The sequence below is a fragment of the Frankliniella occidentalis genome, unplaced genomic scaffold, assembly GCF_000697945.3.
Source record: "Frankliniella occidentalis isolate FOCC.00 unplaced genomic scaffold, Focc_3.1 Scaffold59, whole genome shotgun sequence".
NCBI classification, from domain to species: Eukaryota; Metazoa; Arthropoda; class Insecta; order Thysanoptera; family Thripidae; genus Frankliniella; species Frankliniella occidentalis.
Window position 1 is genome coordinate 26,121 of NW_026267189.1, and position 7,962 is coordinate 34,082.

Sequence of the window (7,962 nt, forward strand, 5' to 3'; positions counted from 1 at the left end):
GGGGGCAGGGGAGAGAGCAAGAGTGTTTTCTTCCGCGAGTTCAATAATTTTTTAAATGGCCTATACGGCATGACGTGGAGGAGGTCAACGTCCACGATCGGCGGGAGCGGCTGGTCTCTCTCTCCAGACGGTAACGGTCGCGCCGGGGTGGTGGGGCAGGGCATGACACGGCGCTCCCCCCAACGTCTTGGCCGACGTCTTGGCGGCTCCTTGGAAGACGTTCGGCCGAGCCGAGCGAGACGGCGGCCGCTGCGGCGCGCGAGCGTCTTCCCCGTCACGGTGCGCTACCCCCAGAGACCGGTAAGATCGCGGGCGGCGGCCCAGGACGCCAACGGCCGACGACGCCCGCCCCTGGCGACAGTCACGATGTAGGTGTAGGCGCAGGCGATATTGCAAGGTGTAAGGTATCGTCCAGAACGCACTTCCGTTTTACTACCAGATTTAATTCGTAAAATTGCTGGAGCCTTGCGCCTGCGAGACGGAGGATAGGCCACCACGCAGTACACGCATGCGCCACAATGCAAGATGTTGCCTGCCTATCAGGCGCTATATGTGAGCTCGCAATCTCCCGCGTCTACACGTCACGTGGGATGTGTTTAAAGGGCCGACCAGACCCGGACCAGACTGCACACGAGGGCACGGGGCACGGCACAAACTACACGGCAGCACAGCACAGTGTGTGTGTGTGCAATATCTCTGGCAACATCGCCGCTCAAATGGCAACAGCCAGCGCGGTATATAAACGGCAATGCGGGCCGCCGGTGCCATCGCCGCGCGGCCAACAGCAGCAGCAGCAACAACAACAACAATAATGTATCGAAACCAAAAAGTCTTGGAAGGAGCGCGGCCAAGACGGTCAGGGAAAAAGATCTCCTGCTGAGCTGAGGAGCTCCTCGGGGTGCTGAGGGGGGGGGGGGGAGTTGAATGCAAAAGCTACCTTGGCACAATCCCCCCCCCCCCTTCTCCTCGTCCTCACTCTCCACCGCCCAAGGCGGGGCGCACTGCACACAATAGGGGATGCACGCGGCGAAACTGAGGCACAACGAGGATCAATGAACCGAACTTTTGCGCGCCGATACGATGGGCTCCTCACGGGAAGTTCGAACAGCATTTTTTTTTTGCGTGGGTGTGTGTAGATAGAGGACGACAAAGTTATCATCAGGTGTGTGCCAAAGGAAATTCGACTTCATAGTCATTCGGCGACGTTGTTGCCTAGCTTGCCAAAATATTGGCAGCCCTTTTTGCTTGCCGAATTTCGGTCGTCTTTTTGGAGGCTGCCAATTTTTGGCCTCCTTGCTTGCCAAATTTTGGTCGTCTTTTCGGAAGCTGCAAAATTTTGGCCTTCTTTGCTAGCAAAAAGATTTTTGGCAATCAAAAAGTACTGCCAACATTTTGGCAAGCTCCAGTCCAGGCGACCACGCCGTTAACAGTGTAGGAACGTCATAATTGACATGACTGGAACCGCATGCAAGACCATCAGAAGAACAAGCCCCCCGCGAGTTGGGTGAAAGGCACACAGTAGCGCTGATCCACTGCTCGCTACTGCCGCTGCCGCCCACCGCCGCGGCTCACACGGCAGCACAAAAACTAGAAAACGCTGTCCGCGATAAGTAAAATGACGATAATGATCCTGGGTGATGTCGTCCTGCCGCGGGGCACAACAGGCCGCCGTCCACTTTGCATGGCGCCGCCGCCGCAGCCGCGCGCGAGATGGCCGGCCGGGATAAGGCCCGGTAATGGTCGGTAATCACGACAGAAAGGCGTTTACGTGAACCAGGCCCGCCCGCCCGGGCCGTAGAGACGCAGGGACCGACAGACAGACCCACACGGACATGGCAACTAGAAAGAAGCAGCAAAGCAGTGGAAACATTTTGGTTGAATTTCATTTTTTTACCAGTTGTCTGCGGCCTTGTGCACACAAGAGTAGCATGATAAAATGATACAAAGAGACACAAACAGGACACAACGACAAATTGAATAGACGCCATAGTGTTTTAGAGCCCGTCCTTCCACTTTTTTTATAGCTACTAATAGTTACATAACACGCGAAAATGGTGCTCCGCGAGCTTATTTTGCACAGCTTTACAGCGTTGCCTACCTATACTCTCTACTCTACACCTACTCCGTGCGTCACCACCCCTTTCCTCACCTCGACAAGTGACCGAGGCAACAGGGAGGCAAGGGGTGGTGGAGTAGGGGGGGGGGGGGGTGAGTTTCGTAAGAAAGGGGGAGTGGTTCCTCAAGTCAGTGACGGCCAAGGTGGCCGCGATTGTCTCGCGACTGCCTCCCCTTCCTCCTGACGCAGAGGTCGCCGCCGAGACGCTGCGGCGAAGTAACGGAAATTCCCATACGTCGCGGCCGAAGGGGCGGCGGCGACGACGGCGGCGGCTACTCTGCGTAGTGGTCGATCAGCGTCCGCACCAGCGGCGCGCACCCTAACCTCGGCGAGAGCCTCCTCCACCAAGGAGGCGATGGGGCAGGACGACGCGTCGCGTTGCAGAGTTGAGGAGGCCGCCGGAGGGCGCTGCAGGAGCAGCAGGGAGAGAGCAGGGGGCGGGGCAGGGAAGGGCCTGGAGGTGGCGGCGGGAGCAGGGGCGCGACTGGTGCTGCTCGGCGGGACCCGGACATCCTAATAGAGTCCTCCCAGGGAGTGGGGCCTCAATTTACAAGAGCCCGGGCGGCCCCTGGGGGCCCTCAGTGCTTTGCGACGCTGGCCTGCCCCCTTCCCGGCTCCCCTCTGCCCCTCCTCCTCCTGTGTGCCCCCTTATTTTACCCTGCCCATTTAAATCCAACTGCATGGGGTCCTTTTCATCAAAGGTCATTTTCGTCAAGTGTATAAGTGCAGCAGCGCGGCAAGGACGCGGGCGCGGCGGCGGCGGAGGCGGCGGCAGCGCGCTCTAGCGGAGTCGGCGACAACTGCAGCGCGATCGCGCGGGAAACGCACGACGGCGGCCCGCGCGCGCCAAACCCTGGCTGCTGCAGCGCGGCGCGGTTCAAGTGCGCGCGCGGGAGACGCCGGAGGCAGAGCGCGCGAGCGTCAAGGCGCGCCGGCGGCCCCGCAAACTGAAACACCCTATCGTGCCCACCATATCGTGCAACGACCCCCCCTGTACCTCCCCATATTTTTTCCCGGGCGGCCTCAGACCGGAAGTGAAGTCGCGGCCGAGAGCGGACGTCCGGCCGGACCGTCTGCGCTGGACCGTGCCCGGTTAGGCCCCTCTGTCGGCTGCCGACCAATCGCGGGGCGTCTGGCGGGGGCCCACCGGCGCGCCCTGCCGGCCAATGAGGTGGCGTCACGGTGCGCCGCCGACGGCGACGCCGGCGCGCCCTAGTCTGGCCCCCCGGCGGCGCCGCCGCGACGCTCCCGCGCCGCCGAGCCTACAGATATGCAATTTGAATTTTCGCGCTGCTGCGGCGGCGCTGATTAGATTTGGCCAGGACCCGGACGACGGTCCAGCTGGCGTGATGACCGGAAGTCATCTCCTCCACGGGTCAAGACGGCTCAGCGTGGGGCAGATGATGGACTCGGGGCGCGCGGGGCCGACCAGAGAGGACGAGGAGGAGGACGAGGAGGAGGAGGTCGAGGAGCGGCGGCGGGAGGTTACGCGCCGCCCGGGGCCAGGGGAAGAGTGTGAGAAGGGGGGAGAGGGGGGAAGTTCCAACCCCCTTCCAGGCGTAAGGCGCAAGACGATCCCTTTGTGTAGGCGCGGGGCTAATTACGGGAGGCGCAAGATGTGTCACGGACGCGGCGGGGCGGGGCCATGCCATTGTGAGGCGCCTCGCCACTTCAATCCGCGCACCTCTCTCGCTCCCTCGCTATCTCTCCCCCCCCCCCACCAACCTCTCTTTCTCTCTCTTCATTTCCTTGCCACGACGACGACGATACGGCGCCGACGATGTCGCGTCGTGGTAGAAAAGTGATCGCCTAAAAAAAAAAACACCCTATATATCCGTGCCGTTGTTCAAAAAAGAGAAAGGGACAAAAGAGCGTATAGAAAGCGTACAAATATGAAACTGTGAAAAAGTGGTTTAAAATATTTCTTTAAACTATGGCAATGGCAATGTCATATTTCTGCGCCTGCACGCATCGAATAGTTTGCGTGATGCAAAATTAAACGGCCGTGGTCGGGATGGCCGGGTGGTGGACTCTATGCGTTCATTCCCTTCCGTTCAATAAGAGAATGAATGATGTTGTCCGTCCTTTTTAATCGTTTGGTGGAGGAAGACAGGTAGAGAAACTAGGGAGTAGTGAAAGTACGAGCGAGATAGAGAAAGAGGGGGGGGGGGGTCAGGTCAGGCGTGTATGTTCCACTCGGGCAGACAGCGTTGCCTGCGCAGCCAATCCATCACATTCCCTGCGCCTGCCGCGCCTGCCGCGTCGCCAAGCCTCACACACGTCAATATAAATATTAATAGCAATCGTCATCAGGCATTCAACGTCACGACGCGAACAGCGGCGGGTCGACGGGCGTTGAACGGCCGTCAAACGGTCAAGCAAGCGGAGCAGGGCAGCGGTCGTCGGGGGTGGCGCCCGCCTGCTCGTCCTGGGCAGTAGGGCAGGTGTGGAAGGCCGCGAGAGGGAGAGCGAGGGAGAGAGACAGGGAGACAATAAGAGACGAAGAGAGAGAGAGAGAGAGAGAGAGAGAGAGAGAGAGAGGGAGCGAGAGGAGAGAGGTCAACTGGGAGTGACCCGACCCCGCAGCTCGCCCGCTGCCACCCGCACAAGGGGAAGGGGGGCGTTGAGGCGAGGGCGAGAGAGAGAGAGAGAGAGAGAGAGAGAGAGAGAGAGAGAGAGAGAGAGAGAGAGAGAAGGGGGGACACGACGCGGGGTGCCAATCCACCGAGGAGAGAGAATATGAAGACAGCCTGTGAACATTAGCCTCATGATGAGGACATCCGTTGACGCGCCCGGCCCGGCCAGGCCCCGCCAGGCCCCGCCATAGGCCCGCGCCGCCACCAAGAGCGTCTCGCCCAAGTCCCTCTCATTCACCCACCCGCGCGCCGTCTCTTTTCTTTCCTCCGGACGCGCGGGCGGGGCGGGGGCCCCCCCTCGGGCCATTTACATTGTCCTTGTAGTAATAAGCCCCGCGGAGAGAGAGAGATCACACGATGACTTCCCTGAGTAGCTCATCGAAAAAGCAAAAGCGAAGCGACGCGTGTCTCCGCGGAGGCCACGACCGCCTAGCAGAGCTTCACCCCGCCCGGCCCCGCCTCGGCGTCGAGTGTCTAAGCTGCTGCCGCTGCTGGGCGTCCTTTTCTATATCCTTAATTGGGCTTCAAACAAAAGTGCGGACGACTACATGTAGTAGTATACTGTACGACGACGTACAGCCCCCCCCCCCCCCCCCCAGAGCAGCACGCGGGGGCCTATGTAGCCAGCAGGACCCCGCCCCCCGTCAGGAAGCAGGACAGGACGCCTCATGCTCCTGGGGCTCCTCACCTGTGCGGAGGATGACAAACGAGGGGAAGGGAGCGTGTCAGTAAGGCAAAAGAGCAGAGGGAGTGAAAGAAACGCATGACGTCAGCGCGCGGAGCAGGAGGGCTTTAGCTGCTCAAAGCCGCGCACACAGGCTGCTGCTGCTGCTGCTGCTGCTGCTGTCTGTTGCCATCCATATAGTAGCTCAGCGTTAATTACAGTTTTAAAGCAGCAGCCCTGCTGAAAGTCATCGCAATAAGACTGACGAGCGTAGGCGCGCGCGCACACACACACACACTCAGACATGAGAGAGGCATGCGGCCTTGTTCACCTGAGTCGCAAAACACACACACGCAGAGCAGGTCGTGGCTTGGCGCGGCTGCTCTGGGCGGGGCGGGGGCTGGGAGGTTCGCGGGCTTGCTCTGCCACAACAACGTCTTCCTGAAGCAGACGACCGAACTGTCGTCTAAATACCAGGAGCCACGCACTGCGTCGCAAAGAGAACATGACGAGAGCGAGCGAGAGAGAGAGAGAGAGCGCGAGGAAGAAAGGGGGAGTAGGAGAGGGAGGATAAGCAAGGGCGGAGGGAGAGAGATGGCGGGTCATTCAAACACGTACGCTCAGCTCAGCCAACATACTTGGCATGTATGCGCCGTAAGGACCCCGCGCCGCTCGCCGGAGAAAGCCATTTTTATTATCGCCCCAAACATTCATAATAAGCAGAAACTTGCCTGCTGCTGCCGTTGTTGCTCTACGCCGTGTGCATGCTCTGCAAGTTTGCTCGCTGCAGTTGCCTTCTCTCTCTCTCTCTCTCTCTTTCCTCATCTCTGTTTCTCCTCTTTTCGGCGCCAGAGTTTGAAAAGGGGCGCACACAAGCAAAACACGAAACGCCTGCACCGTGCGCCCGGCTCGAGAAGAAGGAACAAGGTGGAGGGCTGAAGAGAGAGAGAGACAGAGAAAAGTGCATGTGGCTGAAGGGCAGAGGGGGTAATTAGTTTATGCAGAACGCTTTTGCGCAGTTTCACGGCGCTGCGCTCGACGTGCGTGGCCATATGCGGAGGCGGTGATCATGTGCGGGAAGCAATGATGCCTTCTACGACCCTTCATCCTCTCTCTTTCTCTCTCTCTCTCTCTCTTTCTATCCCTCTCTCTCCCTCTACTGTGCTCCTTTACGCCCTTTCAGTAGAGGATCACGTCTTACACGAGGTCGTCCGCGCCCGCATATGGGGTGGTAGGGACGTGAGAAGGGGTTGAAGAATGAGAGAGTGAGAGAGAGAGAGAGAGAGAGAGAGAGAGGGGGGGGGTGAGGGAGGTTAGGGGTGTGACCGCGGTGAGACGAGCGAGGAGTAGCAGGAGGGGCGCCGTTGTGCTGGTGAAGGGGTTGGCGTTGGCCAAGGCGCCCAAGGAGCCTCGAAAAGTGCACGCCAAGACACGGTACAATGAGGAGCTGCTGCTGGGGGCGCCTGGGGAGGAGGGGACGCAGAGAAAAGAGGGAGGGCGGGATTTTTTCGGGAGTGAAAAAATAATAAATGAATAAAACAAGAGTAACAACAAAATAAAACCATAAAATTACAAAATTTCCGATTACTTCAGGTCCCTGGACGCGTTGTGATTTCGAGCCCACCTCGGTCACCCCCCGCCCCCTAAAACCCCTCGTGTTTCTGTTTAGGATCGCAGTCGGGGCTCTAATTACCGCCGCCAACCCTTTATGCGTTTCGGTCTTTACGCAGCGGCACAGCTTCCCTTCCGACCTGCCGACCGGACCAAAACACCATGAGCCAGGCGCCTGTCGCACCGTGAGACACGGCCACGCCCCGCCACGCCCCGCACAGTCGCACAGCTTTGCACCGGCTCTTTTTCTTCCGTTATCTGCGGCGCGCCTCCAAAAGCGATAGCAAGCACGACGACATGTGTGGTTCGTGTCAGTGTCTCTTATGGGCGGGCGTACATCACACACACACACACACACACACACACACACACACACACACACACACACACACACACACACTGGAGTATGTGGGTCCCACTGGGAAAAGAGCAAGTATGGTGTGACAATTTTCTAAACATTTTAGAAAATCCTTTGACACACAACAATACTTGCAATAAAACCTTAAATATTTTACGTAAATTCCGCAGGCAGTCGTCACTCGATTAGGTTTGCCCCTTTCTCCCCCTGCTCCTCTTCCTCCTGCCAATCACCGTCGCCGCGCCACATTATATGCGGGATCGTAGTCCTCACCGGAAACGCCTCTGCCTCTGGGCCGTGTCAATAACCCCCCCACCCTTCCCCAAAACAATTTCCTCGGCAGGCTACTGTTGAGGCAGAGCGGCCGGGGTGGTGGTTCACCCACTCCATAGTGTGTCGCGCGAGCCCCGCGTTTGTTGTCTCGCCTAGCGGCACCAAATTTAATTTCGAGAATTGAAGACGATTAGGCGGATCAACAGTCGTGTGCTTGCTGCTGCTGCTGCTGCTGCTGCTGCCGGGTGACGGCTCGGTCGGTGCACGGGTTTGGATAGGAGGAGGACGCGATGGGGGCCGGCGG